General features: G+C 35.8%; 1 protein-coding gene and 1 long non-coding RNA gene across 2 annotated transcripts in view; one reads left to right on the top strand and one right to left on the bottom strand.

Annotated features, from left to right (window-relative positions):
* ME1 (malic enzyme 1) overlaps positions 1 to 22,029 on the top strand; it is a 172,623-nt gene that overhangs the window by 99,584 nt on the left and 51,010 nt on the right. The window lies entirely within an intron of this gene.
* Positions 438 to 5,160, bottom strand: LOC118500259. Its single transcript, XR_004902813.1, has 2 exons — positions 2,280 to 5,160; positions 438 to 2,059 (listed from the first exon to the last, which is right to left on the bottom strand). It is a non-coding gene; the product is annotated as an uncharacterized LOC118500259 (long non-coding RNA).

Genomic DNA, 22,029 nt, shown 5'->3' with positions numbered 1-22,029 from the left:
TTCTTTTAATGCTTTAAATGCTTTACTCTATTTTCTTCTTGGCCGCATGTAATCTGAACAAAAGTCTGTTGTAATCCTTAATTTTTCCCTCTCTAGATGAGGTGTTCTTTTTTCCTCTGGCTTCTTTCAAAGTTTTCTTGTTGTCTTTGATATTCTGTATTTTGATTGTGATATGCTTCATTATAGATTTTTGGGGGGTATTTGTCCAGCTTGGTGTTTTTTAGTTACCTGGATATGTGTTTTGGTGTCTGTCATTAATTTTGTAAAAATTCTTATGTATTATTACCTCAAGTATTTCCTCCCCTGTTATATCCATAAAATGGCATATTATACTTTTTATAATTGCTCCACAGTTCTTGACTATTCTGTTTTTTTTTTTTCCTTGTTTTTCAGTTTTGGAAGTTCCTACTGACATTTCTTCAAGTTCACTATTTTTTCTTCTCCGGGTCTTGTGTACTAATGAGCCTATCAAGTGCAATCTTCATTTATATTACTATGATTTTGATTTCTAACATTTCTTTTCAGTTCTTTCTTAGAGTTTCCAACCTTTCTGTTTAGGTTACTCCTATGTTCTTAGGCCCCTCAGCATATTAATCATAGTTACTTTAAATTCCTGGCCTGATTATTCCAAAATTGCTGTCATATCTGAACCTAGTTCTGATGCTTGCTTTGACTTTTCAGATTATATTTTCTACCTTTTGACTTCTTTGTAACTCTTTGTTAAAAGCTGGACATGATGTGTAGAATAAAAGGAACTAAGGCCTTGAGAGTGAGGGTTTGGTTTATCTGTCTAGCAGTTACACTGTGTTCACTGTTTGCTGTGGCTGAAGTGTTAGAAGATAAACTTTCTTCACTGTTGTTTCTGTCTCCTCTGTTGTCTTTGGATTTTCTCATGGATACATTAAATAGAGCTTGAGGCTTGCAATTCTTTCAACTGCACTCTCCTGTTACTTTACTGGAGCCCTGTTGAGATGGTAATAAAATGTGGGGGCAATGGAAGCATGTTCTATGTTTAGGTCTCATTCTTTGTGTGAATGTAAGGTAAGTATTTCCCTTCCTCCATTTTGAAGGTTAGAGGGAGCTGGAGTTGGTTATTATATTTGCTGCAGGTTGAAGGCTCTAAGGGCCTTTTTATTTTTATATATTTTGTATTTTTTATTGTTCAGTTACAGTTGTCCCGCCTTTTCCCCTATTGCTCCCCCCTACCCTATCCCCTCACCCCCACAGCCATTCCCCCCCTTGTTAAAGGACAATCGAAGACTCTGGGTGTATTTCAAAGTATCATTCATCTTTTAAGTGTCTCCTGAGGTCGCATTCATTTTATTTCAAAACAGATAATCTGTGTCTTAATGTTTAATGTGCTGTATTTCATTCTAAAAATCTTTATTTTCTTAAGTTTATCATAGAGCCAGAGAACTATATGGCATTTGAGTTATTAGTCTCTTTCCTGGTGCAGTTTGTTATTAGTCATAGCACTTTTTGCAGTTAATACATACGCACTTTCCATCTCTTCTTTTTAAATTAAGCATAGACTAGAACACATTAATATCATAAGAGAAATTTTAAAACTCAGGTAGTAAAGATGAAGTAATTTTATCTTTTGCTCTGTATCTCAGTGTTCGCAGAGCACTGGGAAGCACCCGTGTTTGGGAGCCAGTGCAGCAGGGGCAGGGAGCCTGGCAGGTGAGGGTTTCAGGAAAGAGGAAACTAATGGGACCAAACTGAGTAGTGAGTTAATAAGTAAGGACTAAAATTTGCACTGAAAACTCACTTTTCTTTATAAAAATAGGATACTTGACATGAAAGGGTTAACAGGTACTTAACCAAGTAAGGTCCCTAGGGCACACATCTCAGCACAGATAAAAAGCCTTGGTAGAGTAAGCCTTAATTAAAGCAGCAGAGATGGTAACATAAAACTTTTATAACACATAACATAAAGTAGATTCTTATCAGCAGACATACAATCATCTTTCAGAAATGGTAGTGAGTTTACCTGATCTGGCGCTGTAAAATCAGTCATCTGAATCTATTCGTATAATTGAGGATAAGGGAAATCAACCTTTTTTTTTTTTTTAAAGATTTTGTTTATTTATTTTTAGAGAGGGAAGGGAGAGAGAGAGAGAGAGAGGGAGAGAGCAATAGAGATATCAATGTGCAGTTGCTGAGGGCTGTGGCCTGCAACCCAGGCATGTGCCCTGACTGGGAATCGAACTGGCCACCCTGTGGTTCACAGCCCATGCTCAATCCACTGAGCTACGCCAGCCAGGGCGGAAATCAACCTTTAACTTTTTATTATACATTCCAAAAAATGTTTCATCATAGAAGAAAAAAACTTCTTTTCAATCATGGAATGTTGTTTTTGATCATAGAATCCAATCAAAATCCTTAACTTTGAGTATTTTTGTTGAAAATACAAGTTTTGAGTTGAGATAATTGATTGATTTATAACCTTTAAAGAATTTTGTTAAAAATTGGTAACAGTGGAAAACTTGGGGAAGAGTCTTTACACCAAGGTTACTGTGAATCGAAGCTAGAAAAATATAGCATTCCTATAACATATTTAGTCATTGTTTATATTTAACAGTGGTTTTGTGGTTTTATAAAAGATGTACTCATAGGAGTATTAAACCCCATATCTTCTTAAAAGAGATAGTTTGAAATTCTTATTTTGGAAACTAATATAATACTTTTATAACTTATCTTTTGCTTTTATTCTGAGAGGCTAGTTGTTTTCACAGAATTAGCCTACATATAAATGTTAATTCTATAAACAGATATATAAATATCAGTATAAATTCTATAGATGTATACAATTATTTGCCTATAGATATGCTAAATATACACATGCTAAATCTGTCCATAGAAACCAATTCTATAAGTGCATGGTAAATATATCCTTAGTTTCAGTGGCAAGCTCATCTTGGCTTCAGCTGAGTGAACCTAATCCCTGGATTTAGGGAGCTGGTTAGAGTGAGGAGGTGACAGCATCGCCTTCCCAATTCCCTGTGAAAGGAGCAAAGCACAGCTTCCCTGATACAGAACCATAGACATATTTGAAAGCATACCATGTAAGTTTCTCCTACTTTCATTCTGATACCCCTTATTTCAATTTCTCCTGCTTCAGATGGTTTTTAAAAGTCTTGTCATATACTTCCATTTTAAGGCCTAGAGTACTGTGCTTTGATACAATCAAAATGTCTTATACACAAGTTATCTTCTTTAGCATTTGAAATTTTAATATTTAACACATAGCAATGTAAAGTTTAAGGTAGCATATTATGTTTCAGGAAAATGTCCTTTACTTTGTGTGTTAGGATTTATGACATTGTTAAGATAAGATATTTCTGTGCCGTTGTTTGAAAGGAGATTTTGTGGATTTGTTTATTTACTTGGTGTTGTGTTGTCAAGGACACTTTATGTTTGGTAGTTCTAGGGTCCTTACATGTATCTGGTCAGTTGGTTTCATGGTATCCACATTTTAAAATGTTGTCTTTACTGTCTTATATTCTGGTTGTGAAATGGAAAAGTTTTACTTGAAGTTATAACCTCTTATATATCCCCTACTGTCTCTACATTGCTTTATGTGGAGAATTTGGAATGCCCCATAGTTGAAGTTTTGCTTAGAATCAGCATCTCTGTGAATCTGTATTCTCTTTTATTGAAAAATTTCTTCTTAACTGGAGGTTTGAAAATATAAACCTTACTCTTTTTTTCTGGAAACCACAGAATCCACAAAATGGTATTGTTATCAGCTTATGGGAAAACAAAGTGACTAATACAGCTCATATGAGAAAGAAGAGTGGGAACTTCTTTATTCCACATGTGCTTGTGATTTAAGCATTGTCAACTTTCAAAAAACAGTTACAGCCTCCATGGGAGCCAGTGGTGGCTGCATTCTCCCCCCCCCCCCCCCCCCCCCCCAACTAAATTGCCACACACCTTTCCTCCTGTGACCTGATAGAGCCACCCCTTGGACAGGAAAACTTGGTGCACTAATGAAACTGTACAATGTCATTTGACGTACTTCCTTTAAAAAATTTATCCCTTTTGAATTTAATGGGACTTTGTGATTTTTTAATTTAATGTCTAGCTTTGAAAAGAGTTAGAGCTATGCCAGTGAATAATCTTGGGGTAGGAATATCCTTGAATCATGAACCCATTCCTTTTTGAGGTCTTTTTAATTTGTATTACCAGAAAGTAAAAAGTCTTTCCCTAACGTTTTGTGTGAGTCTCTTTTTAGAGTATTTTTTACTTCTTAACTTAGCCCCAAAGTTCTCTTCATTTGAAATTAACATAGTTTTTTGGCTTTAATGATACATATATCTTGTTTTGACATTTAAAATTTTCCCTTCAAAAAATGACATTCTTATTCTATTTACTAGTATAGAAAAATAATGAACTGTTACAGGTTTTGATTTTTATTATAAACCATTTAACAACTTAAAACCTTTTTTAAGCCTATGTTAGGGTTATATGTGCAACCCTTTTGGTATTCTTTTCAACTCTTTCTGGGCTTTGAAAAGGCGTTTTCTAGTTAAATTACAATGATAAATTCACATATTATGCATTCTTTTCTCAGAGATCAGTTTCCAATAAATAGTATGTTAGAGTTCTGAGGACTCAAACGCTGCATGAAGAGACATGTCTTATTTTGTTTTGCCTGTTGGTTCTCAAAACCATTTGGGGGAAAAGATTTCTATTTTTGCAAAATCCTAGTTAATATGTTTCTGAGAAACCCACTTTCTCAGATGTTTCTCATCAGTAATAGGCTGTAGGATCACTTTGGCCAGAGGAAAGTGTAGTGGTTAAATAAGATTTTTCTTGCATAAAGATCAAGCTTTTATTTTTTTATTTGGAGGAGGGTTTTAGGAAGAAGAGGGATTTTGATCATTTACCCAGAAATCTGAAACCTAATGTTTTCTGTAGTTTAACTAGGAAATCCAAAAAAAATGAAGAGTACTAATTTATATTATAGTATAAAAAAACATATATAGTCTGGTAAGAAATATAATTTGTAGTGTGTATGTCTTAGAAAACCAAATAAGAATTTCTTGTGCATATTAATTGAAGTATGATAATTTATTTTACTGACCAGATAGTGCAAATCTTTTTCTCTTTTTGCCACTTTAGCGCTGTTTTTAATTAAATATATTGAGGTGACATTGGTCAAAAGGATCATATAGGTTTTAAGTGTGCATTTCTATGATGCATCATCTGTATGTTGTATTGTGTGCCCACCACCCAAGTCTCTCACCGTATATTTGGCCCCCTTTGCCCTTTACTACCCCCTTTGCCCTTTACTCCCCTTTAGTATCCTCTGGTAACCAACATACTGTTTCAGTTTTGTATCCCATATATGAGTGAGGTCATATGGCTCTTAGCTTTCTGTGACTGACTTATTTCTTTTAGCAAAATATTGTCAAAATATTGTCAATATTCATCCATGTTGTCTCAAATGGCAGTATTTCATCTTTTCTTATGACTGAGTAGTATTCCACAGTATGTACGTACCATATCCGCTTTATCCAGTCCTCTGTTGAATATATCTCAACAAATTCAAGAATATAAATTAGATCAAGTATATTTTCTGACCACAGTGCTTTGAAATTAGAAATCAGCTGCAAAAGAATGTAAAGAAATCCACAAATATGTGAAGATTAAACAACATACTACTAAAGAATGACTGGGTCAAATAAGAAATAAAAGGTGAGATCAAAAGACACATGGAGACAAATAAGAATGACAGTATGGCATGTCAAAACTTCTGGGTTGCAACAAAAGCAGTAATAAGAGGGAATTTTATATCATTGCAAGCCCATATTAAGAAACAAGAGAAATCCCAAGTAAACAACTTAACATTACATCTTAAATAAACTAGAAAATGAAGAACAAAGGCAACCCAAAGTCAACAGAAGAAAGGAAATAATAGCCCTGGCTGGCGTAGCTCAGTGGATTGAGCTTGGGCTGCGAACAAAATTGTCGCAGGTTTGATTCCTAGCCAGGGTACATGCCTGGGTTGCAGGCCATAACCCCCAGCAACTGCACATTGATGTTTCTCTGTCTCTCTCTATCTCCCTCCCTTCCCTCTCTAAAAATAAATAAATGAAATCTTAAAACAAAAGAAAGGAAATAATGAAATATAGAAGAAAATTGAATGAAACAGAATAAAAAGACTAAAAAATTAGTCTTTTTAAAGTCTAAAGTCTTTATAAAATAATAAGAAATTAATACAACAAAGAGCTGGTTCTTTGAAAAAACTTAATAAAATTGACAAGCCCTTGGCTAGATTCACTAAGGAAAAAAGAGAAAAGACTCACATAAACAAAATCAGAAATGGAGACAACTGTACTTGAAAAACAATGAAAAATAAAATAAAATTCTTTAATTAAAAAAAAGAAATGAAAGAGAAGTTACCACAGACATCATAGGTATACAAAGAATCACACTAGAATACTATGAAAGACTAAATGCCACCAAATTCAGTAGCCTAGAAGAAATGGATATGTTAGTAGAAATATATAACCTTCCTAGGCTGAATTGTGATCATGAAGAATTGGAGAATCTACATAGACCAATAAACAGTGAGGAAACTGAAACAACCATTAAAAGTCTCCCCCCAAAATAAAGACTAGGACCAGATGGTTTTACTAGTGAATTCTACCAAACATTCAAAGAAGATTTCCAGCCTAATGTTCTCAAACTCTGACAAAAGAATTGACAAAGAAGCAATACTTCCTAATACTTTTTATGAGGCCAACATAACCCTGAAACAAAAATCTGACATGGATAAACATAAAAAGAAAACTACAGACCAATATATCTGATGAATATACATGCAAAAATCCTAAAGAAAATCCAGGCACTATTTTTGATGTACTATCTTGGGTTTTCTTTTCATTGGGAGGATTAAAGGATGAGATATATGATCTATTTGCAAAAATGCATTGCAGAGGTCCTCTGGGCGTGTATTTCATATGGGGTTTTGGAACAATACAAAAGTTATTTTTCTTGCTATGGAGAAATATGGAATTTTGGAATGAGACAGAAAATATATGTCAAAAAGTTAATGGAGACTTTTAGTTTTACAGGCATATACTTATTCCAGAAGTTTATATTTGGCAAAACTCCTAGTTTTAAAACTGGAGATAGTGAATAGTATCATATTACTCCAAAGATTGACTGGGTCATTCTTAAACACTAAAAACATGAATTGCTCTTCCATATTCTCATGAACGTGATCTCTGAAAATAAGAATGCAAGAAGGATGCATTAGTTTCTAAGCTTCTTCCTTGAGCTTTCTTCATAGATTGATTCATTTCTGAATTTAATTATTCCAAATTTTAGAAAACTATTAATGAAAAAAGGGGGAACTGGTGGGTATTTCTGGGAAAATAATTTCAGGAAGAAAATGTCAATTTAAAAAAGAATACAAGCTATGTCTTGACTTCTGTAGTATCTTGGGAAATTTTTATGATATTGTTTGACTGATTCTTTATATTTTCCCAAAGTAAACTAATAGAACAATCTCAAGATTTGTAGACTATGAAGTCCAAATATATTCTACACTTTATGATAGAAAAGGCATTTAATCAAAGCCTCCCAACAATGTTTTTCCAGTGTTACAGTTTATATTCCTTATTACCTGTGTATGTAATTTATTATAAGCAAAAAAAGCCAAAACCTAAATGGGTAGAGGAACAAGTTTTAGAATGTAGATTAATCATTGACAAAGATAATCAGACTGAAACTATTCATTATCAGTGAGGATTTTATTTGAGATCACTCTACATTTACCCACATGCTATAATACCTACTAAATACATGTTTAAGGACAGGAGCAATAAACAGGTCATTGCTTATGCAGTCATGGTTTCATATGTCCTTGAGCTTAATCACAACTCTGGTGATAAATAAGGAAATCACGCTGGGCAAACAAGACTAGGATTTATTGAGTGCTTGTTATGTGCCAGAGGTTTTTCCAAGAGCTTATATTATTTTAATTCCTCACACCTGTGAAGTCAGTACTATTCTTATTCCCATTTCAAAGATGAAGAAACTGAGGTTTAGGGGAATTAAATCACCTGCCCAACATCCAGAAGTAGTAAGAAGAGCTGGGATACAAATTCAAGCAGCTGGATTCAGCAGGGGCTTGAGCTGTAACCTACTTAGTCACATCAGTTTGAAGTGGAGTTGAAGGGTGAAAAGTGTATTGAGAGTGATGCCTGTGAAACATAAACAGGGAGGGGAAAGTGTTGGGAACGGAAAACCTGCAGACTGTAATGCACATCTGGGAAGCAGAATTGGGCAGAGAGGGCCTCAGGCTATAATATACATCTGACCCTCCCATCAACCCTCCGCCAACCCTCCTGGGGAGCTCCGGTGCAAAGAGGGCTTGTTAGATGAGTTCTGCACTGAGTCGAAACGACCAGGCCTCAGTACTACTGCTATGCTGAGAAATTGACTGGCGAGTCCTGGGAGAGCATGGTTTTGGATGGAATGCTGGAGCAGATCTTAAGACTCTGAAGCTGGAGGCAGTTATCTAACTGCACTCCTAGGCAAGTTATTGTTTTGTGAAAAAGGGCAATTCCAGCAGCACCTTTTCACAGCTGCCCAGCATCATACTGCCATTTTGCAGATACCAGATTGACAAAAATGTTTAAATTTAATGGAGCCAAATGCTTGTGAAACTGTGGATGAATATGTACACTACCTCCAGGAGTGCAGCTTCATAAAATACTTTGGCAATATAGTTTAGATTATCATAACCTACTGCACAGCACTTGCACCATGGAGAAACTTGTTCATAAGGAGACATGTACAGAAATTTTCACAGCAACATTGTAATAATGAAGAATTGGAAGCAATCTAAATATCTATCAACTGGAAATTGATAGATTGTGGTCTAGACATACCATGCAATATTGTATAGTACATAAAAATTGAAGGAATTAGTGTTTCATATGTCCACAGGAATATTTCTAATAATCATAGAATTGAGGAAAAAATGGTAAAAGGAGACATTTAGGCTGAGCTCTTAATAATGGCAGCACACTGTCATGTCACAAGAATCAGATAGCATTGAACACTCATCAGATTCAATATGCAGTTATCCATGTATGTAAAGTTTAAAAACAATATCATATTTGCTTTTGGATGTTAGACATTTGTAGTAAATGTATAGCGTGCATGGGAATGATAAAGAGCAAACTTAGGAGAGTGGTTACCTGGGGGAGGTGGGACTCAGAAGGGGCAGAGGGAGTTTCAATTATGTATTACCTTTTTTATGGCCTGAAATAAATATGGTCTAATGTTAACATATAAAATTGTATAGGGAGCACATGGATGTTAATATTTCTAAAGATTTTCTCTATGGTTAAAATATTTTGTCAAAATATGTATGTATGTATTTAGTGGTGAAATCATAGGTACATGTCTAAAACTTATATTTACATGCAGACATCCTATTTATATACAGTTCCAAGTAATGTAATACATTCAAGGAAGTTCAATATCATTACATTGAAATCCTTTATTAAAAATTTTAAAATATTTATTTTTAGAGAGAGTAGAAGGGAAAAAGAGAGGTAGAGAAACATCAATGTGTGAGAGAAATATTGATGGGTTGCCTTTCAGCCCACAACCCAGGCATGTGCCCTGACTGGTAATCAAACTGGCGACCCTTTGGTTCACAGGCTGGTGCTCAGTCCACAGAGCCACACTAGCTGGAGCTATTAAAATTTTTATAACACAAAAATGTAAATAATTAAAAAAATTTTAACCTGGCAGTCTTTTGTAGAAATTAACAAGATGCTCAAAATGTATAAGGAAATGTAGAGGACTTAGAGAATGGAATAGCTAAAACAATTTTGAAAAAGAAGAATGAAGTTGGAGGACTTACACTCCTTAAATCTAAAACTTAAGAAACTACAGTAAATTAATATAGTATGATAATGGTATAAGGCAATAAAACAATAAACATCATAGATCAATGGAAAAGAATAGAAAGTCCAGAAGCAGACCAATGTGCATACGGTTAACTGAGCCTAGATGAAGTATCAGGGTGATTCAGCAGGAAGAGGATAGTTCTTTTAAGAAACAGTCTTTGAAAAATTAGATATCCATAAGGAAAGCATGAACCTCAACCCATTATCTAAACCCCACACAAATCACTCAAAATGGATCATAAAGCTAAAATTTTATCACTTTAAAAGCAAATATAAAAGAAAAACCTTTGTGCCTTTGTGTTTGGCAAATATTTCTTACGGAAAGCACAAGTCATAAAAGAAAAAAATGTTAAATTAGACTTTAGTAAAATTAAAAATAATGCTCTTCAAAAGATGCTGCTAAGAAAATGACAAGGTAAGCCACAGATTGAGGAAAATAGTCAGAATCATATACCTGATAAATTACTTTTATCCAGAATATATTTAAAAAATTCTTAAAACTCAATAATAAGACAAAGAACCCAATTTTTAAAATTAGCAAAGATTTGAAACAACACAAGGATCATTAAGTACACGTACGCTCATTAGTCATGAGGGAAATGCAAATTAAATTCACAGTGAGATGCCATTACATACCATTAGATGACTTAAATTTAAGGCTGATGATACCAAGTGTTATAAGTTTTTGGAGCAACTGAAACTCATACATTGTCGGTGGCCATGTAAAATGGCAGAACCCACAATGGAAACTGGCAGTTGTATTCTTTACATATCTACCATATTACCAAGCAATTTCATTCATTGGTATTTTCAAAAGAGAAATGCAAACTTTTAAAAATCTTTTTTAGTTTTTAATTGCAGTTGACATACAATATCATATTAGTTTCAAGTGTGCACCCCAGTGATTAGATATTATATACCTTACTAAGTGATATCCTGATAAATCTTGAACCTCTCTGACACCATATATATTATTGATTATATTTTTATGCTCTATTTTACATTCTCATGACTATTCTGTTGCTACCCATTTGTACTTCTTAATCCCTTTATCTTTTTCACTGAATTCCCCAACCCTTCTCCCTTCTGGCAACCATGAAAATGTTCTCTGTATCTGTGATTCTGTTTCTGTTCTACTTGTTTGTTTATTATGTCTTTTAGATTCAACTGTTGATAGATATGTATTTTTTGCCATTTTATTGTTCATTTCATATAATTCTTGTTTGATGGTGATGAACTCCTCTAGCTTTTTCTTGTCTGGGAAGCTCTTTATATGTCTTTTGATTCTAAATTACAGCTTTGATGGGTAATCTTGGTTATAGATCCTTGCTTACCACTTTGAATATTTTTGCCAGTCCCTTCTAGCCTGCAAAGTTTCTGTTGAGAAATCATCTGACAATCTTATGGGAGCTACCTTTTAGGGAACTAACTGCTTTTCTTTTGTTGATGTTAAGATTCTTTCTTTGTCTGCAAAATTTTGCATTTTAATTACTCTGTGACTTGGTGTGGGCCCCTTTGGGTTCCTTTTGTTTGGGATTCTCTGCACTTCTTGGACTTGTAGGTCCATTTCTTCCACCAGGTTAGGGAAGTTTTTTTTTTGTCATTTTTTCAGATAGGTTTTCAATTTCTTGCTCTCTCTTTTCTCCTAACAGTACCCCTGTGATGCAAATGTTGATATACTTGAAGTTATCCCAAAGGCTTCTTTCACCATTCTCATTTTTTTGTTTTTTTTTTTTTTCTATTTGCTATTTTGATTGGGTGTTTTTTGATTCCTTATATTCGAAATCACTGTTTCCACTTTTTACTTCATCCTCTCTACTGTTGATTCCCTGTAAATTATTCATTTCAGTTATTGTATCCTTCATTTCTAACTTGTTCTTTTTTATGGTTTCTATGTCCTTTTTTATGCTGTTGAAGTTCTAAGTTTACCTGCTCTTCCCCTAAGTTCAGTGAGCATCCTTATGACCAGTGTTTTGAACTTTGCCTCTAGTAGATTGCTTGTCTCCATTTTATTTAGTTCTTCTTCTGGACTTTTGTTTTGTTCTTTCTTTTGGGATGTTTCTTTGTCTCATCATTTTGGCAGCCTCCCTGTGTTTGCTTCTATGTACTAGGTAGGGCTGCTACATCTCCTGGGCTTGGTAGATTGGCCTAATGTAGTAGGTGTCCTGGATGGTCCAGTGACACATCCTCCCCATTTACCTGAGCTGGGAACTCCAGGTATGCTCCCTCATATAGGCTATGTACATCCTCCTGTTGTAGTTGAGCCTTGATTACTTGTTGACACCTCAATGGGAGGGATTTACCCCCAGACTGACTGACTACAAGGACTGGCTGAGACCACCGTGGAGGATCAGCTATGCAGGGTTCCACCCCACAGAGAAGAACTTACTTCAGTGGGGCTCTGGTGCCTGCTGAGTCCATCCTTTGAGTGTATCACTTGTGGAGGCGCTGAGGCACTACTCATTCTGAAGCTGTTAACTGGATGTTTTGGTTCTGGGGCCTCCCAGGAGTTGCATGCCAAGGTCAGCCACCACTTGTGTTCTGCCTGGGGCCATCAAATGAGCTACAAAGTGATCCTCAGATAGTTGCTGCCTTTTCTGGGCTTGGAGGTACCCAGGAGAAGACAAGCTATGAAGTAAGGCTCGTTGCTGCTAGTACCAGTTTTGGAGCCACTTAGTGAGAGATATGGGGTATGCCAAGGACAGATGTTGTTTGTTTGAGAGATTTTAAGAAGGTCTGAGCCATGAGGCAAGACAGGCCATTTGTATTAAAAGCCACTGGAAACAGCTTGGGTGGGCCCACACATTGGTGGTCCAGGGTCTCAGGGAAGTGCTTTTGAATCTCTGCCAAAAATCATTTTCCCTATTTGTATAGGTCTAATAGCCACAATTCTAAAAGTTAAAAAAAAGACATGTAAAATTCATTTTCATAATTCTGTATATCTAAAATATTAACTTTTTACCATGCAGTAGATATAAAAAAAGTTATTGATGAGAACAGTGTTCACCAGGTTGATGAGACACAGACATGGCACCCGCCTCCTGGCTCTTGAGGGAAAGGGCCCAGAAAAGGAACTGTGGCCTCTTCTAGCACTTCTGTCTGGCAGCAGTCTGCCCCTCCAGCTCATGCTCTGATGCCAGACACTTCAGTGCCTCCCTGTATTTCCCTGGTATCTTTTGAGCTGCTGCCCCAGTGCTGAAGCCAGAAGGAATGAGTCCCAGTAAATTCCTGGGACTCCTGAAGCCCTCTGTCTCACTGAGCCATAATCCCTGCTAGTTTTTACAGCCAGAAGCCATGGGGACTTGTCCTCCCAGCACTGGAACCCTGGGCCAGGGGGTTTGGTGTGGGGCTAGGACTCCTAACTACTCAGGGGGACCTCTGTAGCTGAGATATCCCTCTCAATTTTCATCTGCCCTGTAGGACCAGCCTGCTCCTTGTCTCCATTCCTCCTACCAATCTCATTTTGGCTTATTCTTTATATCCTTAGTTGTAGAACTTCCGTTCAGGTAGATTTCAGTCAATGTTTAGTTTTGCACAATCACATCAATGTTTTGATGTGATTGTGCAAGGATGTGAGTACCACATTTACCTATGCCGTGATCTTGACCAGAAGCTGAGAAATGCGAACTTAAAAACATTCATAGCAGCTTTATTTGTAATATCCTCAGACTGGAATCAGCCCAAATGTTTGTTTGTCATAATGCACCCAAATTGTGGTGTAGCAATGTAAAGGGCTACTGTTCAGCAATAAAAAAGAATTAATGATTTATGCAACATGAATGAATTTCAAAAACTCATCCAGACAATAGAGGCCCAGTACAAAAAGATTTAATTTATATTATTCCATTTATTTGAAAGTCAAGAAAAGAGTAATGTATTCTGTAGTGATAGAAAGTAGATTAGTGGTTGTCTGTGGGCCAGTGTTAGGCTGGGGATTGGGCTACAAAAGAGTTTTTTGGATGTTGACAACAATGTTCTGTGTTTTGCTTATAGAGGTGGTTGCGCAAGTACGCATTTACTGAAATTCATTAAATCGTGCACCTAAAATGATGCTTTTCATTGTACATAAATCATGTGTCATTAAAAGTGATTTTAAAGAAAGCAAGGCACAGAAAAAAATCTTAGCTTGACATGAAACTCTTATAGTAACTTATTGTTTATCTAGGGAACTTGATAGATTTTGTCATTTATTATTCAGTACTTAGATTTCCCAGTCACTTTCTTTATTTTTCTCCTTTCTAAAGAATGCTCCACCTTTGGCAGTTTCATAACTCAATATAAAACCTAATGGAGTGTGAAAAATAAAACAAGAATGCAACGTTTCTATTGGTTGGTTAGGCTGTTTGAGTGAGGGTGTTGATACTATTGCTTTTTATAAAAGGTTATCAAGTGTCATATATCTGTGCTCCTGTTCCCCAAATATTCTCCAGTGGATTATCAATGGTGATGTGTATCACATACATGCAGTATCTGTGTGTAGATATAAAGAGAAAAATACATGTGAAATTGACTCAGTGTATCTCCTGACCTTTTTTTAAATCAGCCTCCTGTTGTTCAGAAGTGAGCATGGAATTCTAATACTCTTAAAAATATGAACTGTAATTATCTGTTTCAGAGGTTATTTATGTTCTCACACATCTGTAAAAAACAGATGACCAAAGCGTGCCTGTCAGGGCCACGCAGCATTCACGTAGCTTGCCATGTACGCTTGCCTCACGGACAGTCGTGGTTCCATTCTGAGGCCTTATTGGAGGGGCTGCACCTGCTCTCCATGTGAGTCTCACTGGGAGCAGATTGACCAGATTTTTACGTCCTCACTTTCATTGATCAGATTTGTGACAGAATAGCTTTTTCAACACCTCAATGTTTTGCATAGTAGTAGATGGCCTGCACTGTTCATCTGGCCTCTGGTGAGTTTATTTCCTTAATTTTTTTTATTGATTCAGAATTACAAAAGGAGTTCTCTGAAGGATAGTAGAAAGACTGAGAGTTTGACCCAAAAGACTCAATTTGTAAGTGAAGAGGCAGTACTTACATCCAGGTATTTAGATCTTAAGGGAATTAGAATGTTAACTTCATTTTAAGTGTTCTTTTCAGTAACTATTGTTTTAGGCACAGAAAGTACTTGTCATAGCTTATGTTTCTCAGTGGTACCAGAATAAAATTATATTTTACAAATGATAAGTTATCATACTCCCACACACTTCTGCAGTAGTCAACTCAGTAAACTACTGAAAATCCTCCTTCTGCCACAGACATAGATTTGTTAGTCAGATTTTGAAATCGTCAATTTGGCAGAGACAGAGTTGCATTCTTGAAAGTTTAGACTGGAATTTGAGTGACTTTGTTAATTCAAGAAAATGTCAGAGACAACTCTACTTAAACAATAAAAAATATTTTAAAAAGTCAGAGTCATTTAAAAGTGGTTTAATAGAAAAGAAAGTTAAAACAATTCTTAGAACCACATCATGTTTTGTTCCTAAGAATTGTTCAGAATGTAGTAGGAATTCTGCAATAGAATTCTAATTTTAGTATGTTGGATTAAATAACTTCAACTAATTATTGAACTAATTTAAGGGGGGCATTCACATGCAAGTTAATGTATGTACAGGTGCCAATAGAGACAGTTTGGGCTTAAAACACCTTCCATACCCCTGGAACATGTGATGGTTTAGTTCATGTGGGAAGAAAGAGCTTATTAACAAAGCAGGGAAAATGATACTTTGGTATTTGTATTAGTATTAGACAAACGTACTCCCCCAAGAAATATTATTATTATGGAATTATAAATATATAAAACTTCAAGACACATTATTAGTAGGTGAGTTCTAGTTATAGAAGATGGTTAGTGTTCAGATTTTGATAGTGGCCCAGACGATTGGGCCAGAGAGACCAGATTTGTAATTTACCATCAGCTGTTTGTACTGTCAGCTATTTCTAAACATGTAGTTCTCAGATTTTTCTTTAATATTATACATAGATTTCTGTTATTGAGTGGCATAAGAATGGATAGCATTTTTCAAAGTTTTTATATAGCTATACGTTCAAAGTCCTTTTTCAGTTTGATTTTGAGGTCTCACTAAAAAAAGTGGTGTGATTTTTTTTTTTTTAAACTAAGTTAGAATCCAAATGAGTGTTATCTCTTTCCAAGTAATAATACCCTGGGACTCTACAGTGACCAGTGCTAACTTTCACAGTACTTTCGGAATTCCTTTTTGAAGACTACCTTTACAACCTGTAACAATTCTTTGAAAGTTCACAAAGGTGACACTTTAAGACAAATCCTTTGAGGCTAACATTGATTCTGGAGAATAGATAGAATAAGGACATTGATCCAAGTCAGTATTTGAATCTTGTTCATAAAATATTTCTTCAAATCCAGTATTGCTAACTAATAAAGAGGGGAGAAAATCACCTACAAGATAGAACTATGAAGTGATGAAATGATTTTTTAATGCAAATATAAAGTTCATGTGTTTATTTTTATATCTAAACGTACTGGGATGACATTGGTTAATAAGATTATATAGGTTTCAAGTACACATTTCTGTGATACATGTTCTGTATGTTACACTGTGTGCCCATCACCCAAGGTCAGGTCATCTTCCGTCACCGCATCTTTTCTCCTTTTACGTTTTACTGCCTCCCATCCCTTCCCTCTAGTAACCACCATACTGTTGTCTGTATCTGTGGGTTTCAGTTTTATATCCCACATATGACTGAAATTTTATGTTTCTTAGCTTTTTGTGAGTGACTTATTTTGCTCAGCATGAATAATTTTAAACTCACTTTGAAAGTAGTTAAGGAGTTACAGCATCATTGAATAAATATATAGTCAGAAAGTAGACACTCTGAAGGGCAATGCACATATTCAGTTGAATATATAAATTCTGACAAATTTCTCTGAAAATATTCTGTATTTTTATAGTCTGAAATAAGATGAAGTTATTTTCCTACATAAAAAAAAAGGTCTGCTGGCACAAGTGGCCATTGTACTAGGTCTTTCTGGCTTTTTTCTTAGGCGACACTACTCACTAAGGTGCCTATTCCTGCAATCCCGGGTGTCATTTAACCTTCCTGGGCATTGCTTGTTGCTAAATGGTCTCCAAGGAATTTTTGAGCTTTATGGCTGTGACAATATGTAGCAAAATAACATACAGTTCTCTTTGCTACTCTAAACTTGATCCTTTGTGTTTTGTGGAAGTTATTGGCTTTTAGAAATAAACAGTTTGACTAGACTAAACTGAGAAGGAGACATAGACTGATGTAGTGATTCAATCTGCTTAAGTAAATGACATGATTGGGGTTGGGGATAAGGAATTTACTGGAACATGCATTTGAGGAGTCTTTTAATTCTCTGTGGTAAGTTTGCAGATTAGGTTTATAAAAGTATTTCCTAAATTTCTGCATCCTTTGTGTGAGGGCATTCTGGGAATGAGAAGTGGTGCAGACCAAAATACAATGGCTTGTTGAAGCACAGATCAGTCAGTTGTTAGAGCCAAAGCTGCCTGGGGGATTTAGCCCATACCTGTGCTGCTCTCAACCACAGAGACCAGGGTGCACCCTGGCCCCTCCCATACACCCATGTCCTCACTGTCCACCTTTGCTTCATTCTTAGAAAATCTTGCTTCACATTGTTGTTATTCTTAGTCTTCTGTTAAAGTGTAAAAATGACATGTCATTTGTCCATTTTCACATACTCTTTGACATACTTCATGCTTTTCATACTTGATGTTTTATATTTCATCTCCCCTAAACCAAACTTCAAACACTCCTCTTTCTCTCAAACCTTTCCACCATGCCTTTGGAGACCCATTTCTTAATGAAAGGAATTACGTCCTCACTTCCTCACTAGATATTTCCTTTACCTCCTTGCTTTACGGAAACATGGCTCACATTTAAGACCTTTACTTTTCCCTCAGTGCTTTCAAATAGCAATTCCCACTGGCCCACACGATATTTTAGAGCTGGGAGATGAGATCATGTTTCCTCCCCTTCGTCCCTTTGAGACTGTTAGTATTCCCTCCTTATGTTCGTCTCCCCACCCCACATACACTTCTTTCATGTCTTTGTCTGTTGGGTTTATCACATCTTATCTTCGCCCAATGTCTTAACTACTCTACTGTTTTAACCATTCTTGCCCATTTTCAAAGTTGTGCTCTTAACCCACTTTAATTTCCATGTCAGTGACCTTTTCTGTATGCTGGCCTTTCTTGTTCTTAAGATCTTCATTTCTGATGGCCTTTAGTGTCCCACCACTGTAGATACCCACTCATGGCTATATTATGGGTCTTATCTTCACCTGCAGCTTCTCAGACTTTGAAGTGCTAAAGTCATATATCTTAATTTCTCACAACGTCCTTTGCTTACAGATCTCTAAGGTTGCTAACAAGCAGCATATGTAAAGCAGAACCTGTGATCTTCCTGCTTCTTCCTCTGAGGTTTCACATTTTTTAATATATTCTATCCTCTACCAAGTTGCCAAGCTAGAAATTTGGAATACATCCTTGATTTCTTCTCCCTCATCATCCACTTCTCTTCATCACCATTTTCTTTCAAGTTGCAGATCTGGAGTTTTGTAGCAGCCTCCTAAGGAAACTTCCTGCATCTAGTCCTGCCCCCTCTTATCCATTCTTCACCCTAACCACACAGAATTAATCTAAAGTGGAAATTGATCACATCACACTGTTTAGTGTTCCAATCTTAGTATCAACTACGAATCCCTGAACACAGATTGGAGGCCATGCATGTCTGGCTCTGTTTACCTCTCTAGCCTAATTCTTGTCTCTCTCCCTTCAAACCCTGTTATTTAGTCACATTTAACTTATTTCAGTTCCTGGAATATGCCATGGATTTATTGAACTTTGGACCTTTGAGGATGTTCCCTGTGCTTCACAATTCTTCCCCTTCCTGTTAGGTTGCCAAACTCCTTGCTCATCCTTCAGGCTTTAGCTTTCTTTAGGAAGCTTATTCTAATCCCCTTATTCTGCATAGGTGCTCCTCTGTTTTGGCATCCTGAATTTTCTCTGTTATAGTACTTATTAAACTGTGTTGTAATCTCTATTTACTGTATTCTGCATAAGACTGTAACTTTTTGAAGGCAGAAATGTGTCCACAGCACCTAGAACAATTCCTGATACCTAGTAGTTGTTCAGTGTATCACTTGATAAATGAATAAGTAAGGGAAGAAAGAAAGGATACAGTTTCTTTTTGGGAATAGCAGGAGATAAGGTTAGATGGGATCTCATTACATAGGACCTGCTTTAAAATTAGCATGACAAGTTTCTTTTTTTTAGTGTGAAAACTTATTTCATTGTGGATGAAAAAAAGTGAGGAAACTAATCAGGAGATTGTACTACTTTTGCAATTATGTGGTCCAAAGATCCTTGAACTGTAAATCATAGTTATTAATATGAAAGGTGTATCAGAAGAAGGCATAACAGAATTTGACCACTAAAATGTAAGGTGGGAGGTTAAATAGAAAGCGATTATAGTATTTTGGCACTTTTCATGCCAAATTATGGAAACAGGGAAATTTGGATAATAAATTTTGTAAGGAAGAAATTTCAGAATTTCTAGCATTTTTGTATTTACATATTAAATTAAATTCATAAGGGAAAACATTTCACTGTTTATAGCGTAATTTTTAAATGATTTTTAGTAGAAGATACTAAATAGCAATTTTATTTATAAGTGCAGAGTCAAAATTTCTTGAATTTAACTCATAGTCTCACAAACTTTTTTTTTGAGTCTCAGTCAATGCTTGAACAAAATGGTTACATTTTTTCCTAATTCATTGCTTGTCTTGGATATAAAAGAATTGTGATTTTTTGATAGTATAAGTGCTTTTATAGAAATTCATTACTGAGAAAGGATGGTTGACAACATGTAGAAATATTATCATAAACATTTATTCATAATTAAAGAAAAAAATCATAACATAACATTTCTCCAAGTTTTTCTTCTTATTATTTTGACAACATGGAGTTGGAGTTTCTTTGAGAAATCAGCAATAGAGGTAGAGACTTAGAATAACTTGTCTTCTGGTTACCTCTAGATGATTGCTGGATCCCTAATCTTTCCTTAAGGGAAAGATTATAGGGGGAAAAGAATGGATGATTATTGCTAAGTCCTTGTAAACTTCCCTGTCACAGAAATATTTAAGAAGTGCCATCAAAATATAATAGAAAGAATTATAAGAGAAATGGAAAGACTATCTAAATGTTACAAAATAATACAAAAGTAAAGTAGTAGACATTGGAGCCATATTACAGGGAATTAACAGAGTGAACACATGTTCATCTGTTTGTCTTACCTATAAAAAAGGATTAAATTTGAATGGCTAAAGAGAACATCGGTTAACTTTAAATTACTTGTCCTGGCATTCAAGACTATTCATAGTCTGAAACTCAGTGACCAGTATTGATCTTCTGAAGGTCCTCAAAGTAATGTCCTCAGTGTCCTCCAGCACAGACTGTGAGACCTCTGTGATTTTATTGCCTGTTTCATTCTTTTTCTCATTTGAATCTATGCAAGGGCTCGTCATAAGCCTCACTTAATTCATGTGGTCTTCCTAAAACTCTATAGTTATAGCTAATCTGCACCACTGATTTTGCTTTTAATTTGGACCTTTGACATTATTTTTTTTCTTACATCTTTTGTCTTTCCAATGAGACTGTAAGCATTTTAAGGGCAGCATCCATGTTTTCTATTTACTGCTCAATTCTTTGAGCTCCCTCGGACCTTAGTTACATTGTTAAAAAAAAGTTTTTGCACAGCAAAAGAATCATCAACAAAATAAAAAGACAACCCATAGAATGGGAGAACATATTTGCCGATACATCTGATAAGGGCTTAATATTCAAAACTTATAAAGTACTTACAAAATTCAACACCAAAATAACAAACAACCGAATTGAAAAATGGGCAAAGGACCTGAGCAGGCACTTCTCCAAAGAGGACATGCAGATGGCCAGTAGACATATGAAAGATACTCAATATCACTTAATCATCAGAGAAATGCAAATAAAAACTGCAATGAGATACCATCTCATGCCTTTCAGAATGGCTATCATCAGTATATTAACAAACAACAAGTTCTGGCAATGATGTGGAAAAAGGGAAACCCTTGTGCACTGTTGGTGGGAATGCAGACTGGTACAGCCACTGTGGTAAGCAGTATGGAGATACCTAAAAAAATTAAAAATGGATCTGCTTTTTGACACAGTGATCCCACTTCTGGAAATATATCTGAAGGAACCCAAAACACTAATTTGAAAAAACTTAAGCACCCCAGTGTTCATAGCAGCATTATTTATAATTACTGTAATATGGAAGCAGCCCAAGTGTCTATCAGTAGATGAGTGGATAAAACAACTATGGGACATTTATACAATGGAATACTACTTGGCTATAAAAAAGAAAATTTTACCATTTGCAACAGTATGGATAGACCTGGAGAACATTATGCTAAGTGAAATAAGTCAATCACAGAAAGACAAATACCATATGATTTCACTCATATGTGGAATCTAAGGAACAAACTGAACTAAAAGGAAAAACAGAGGGAGACTCATGGGTGGAGAACAGATGACAGCTAGTGGTAGGGAGGTGAGGGGGTGGAGGGATTGCGCAAAAAAAAAAAGACCCTTGGACATGGACAACGAAGTGTGGATGGCTGAGGGGAGGGGGGTATAAGGGGAATAATGGAAAAAATATAATAAAGATTGTATATTTTTTAAAAATGAGTAAATTGGAATCAGTTTTCTCACCCATCAGAACTAAAGTGCTCTGTATCTTGAATGTTGCATAGTGCCAGGTATGTAATAACTCCCAAAACAAATAAAAAAATCCCAAAACATTTCATTATATCTCGGGGAAAAATCAAAATGTCTTTCCACCACTCTCCCCACCCCAGCCACCACTACCTCCCACCCCTGATCCCATCCCCCCCTTGGTTTTGTCCATGTGCCCTTTATAGATGTTCCTGAAACCCCTTCCCCCTTTTCTCTCATTATCCCTGCCCACCTCCCCCCTGGGTACTGTTAGTTTGTTCTTAAAATAAAATGTTTTTGGTTGACCAGGT

The sequence above is a fragment of the Phyllostomus discolor genome, chromosome 4 (genome assembly GCF_004126475.2).
Source record: "Phyllostomus discolor isolate MPI-MPIP mPhyDis1 chromosome 4, mPhyDis1.pri.v3, whole genome shotgun sequence".
Lineage (NCBI taxonomy): Eukaryota > Metazoa > Chordata > Mammalia > Chiroptera > Phyllostomidae > Phyllostomus > Phyllostomus discolor.
Note: the sequence above shows the minus strand (reverse complement) of the source record. Positions and strands in the feature narration are given on the sequence as shown.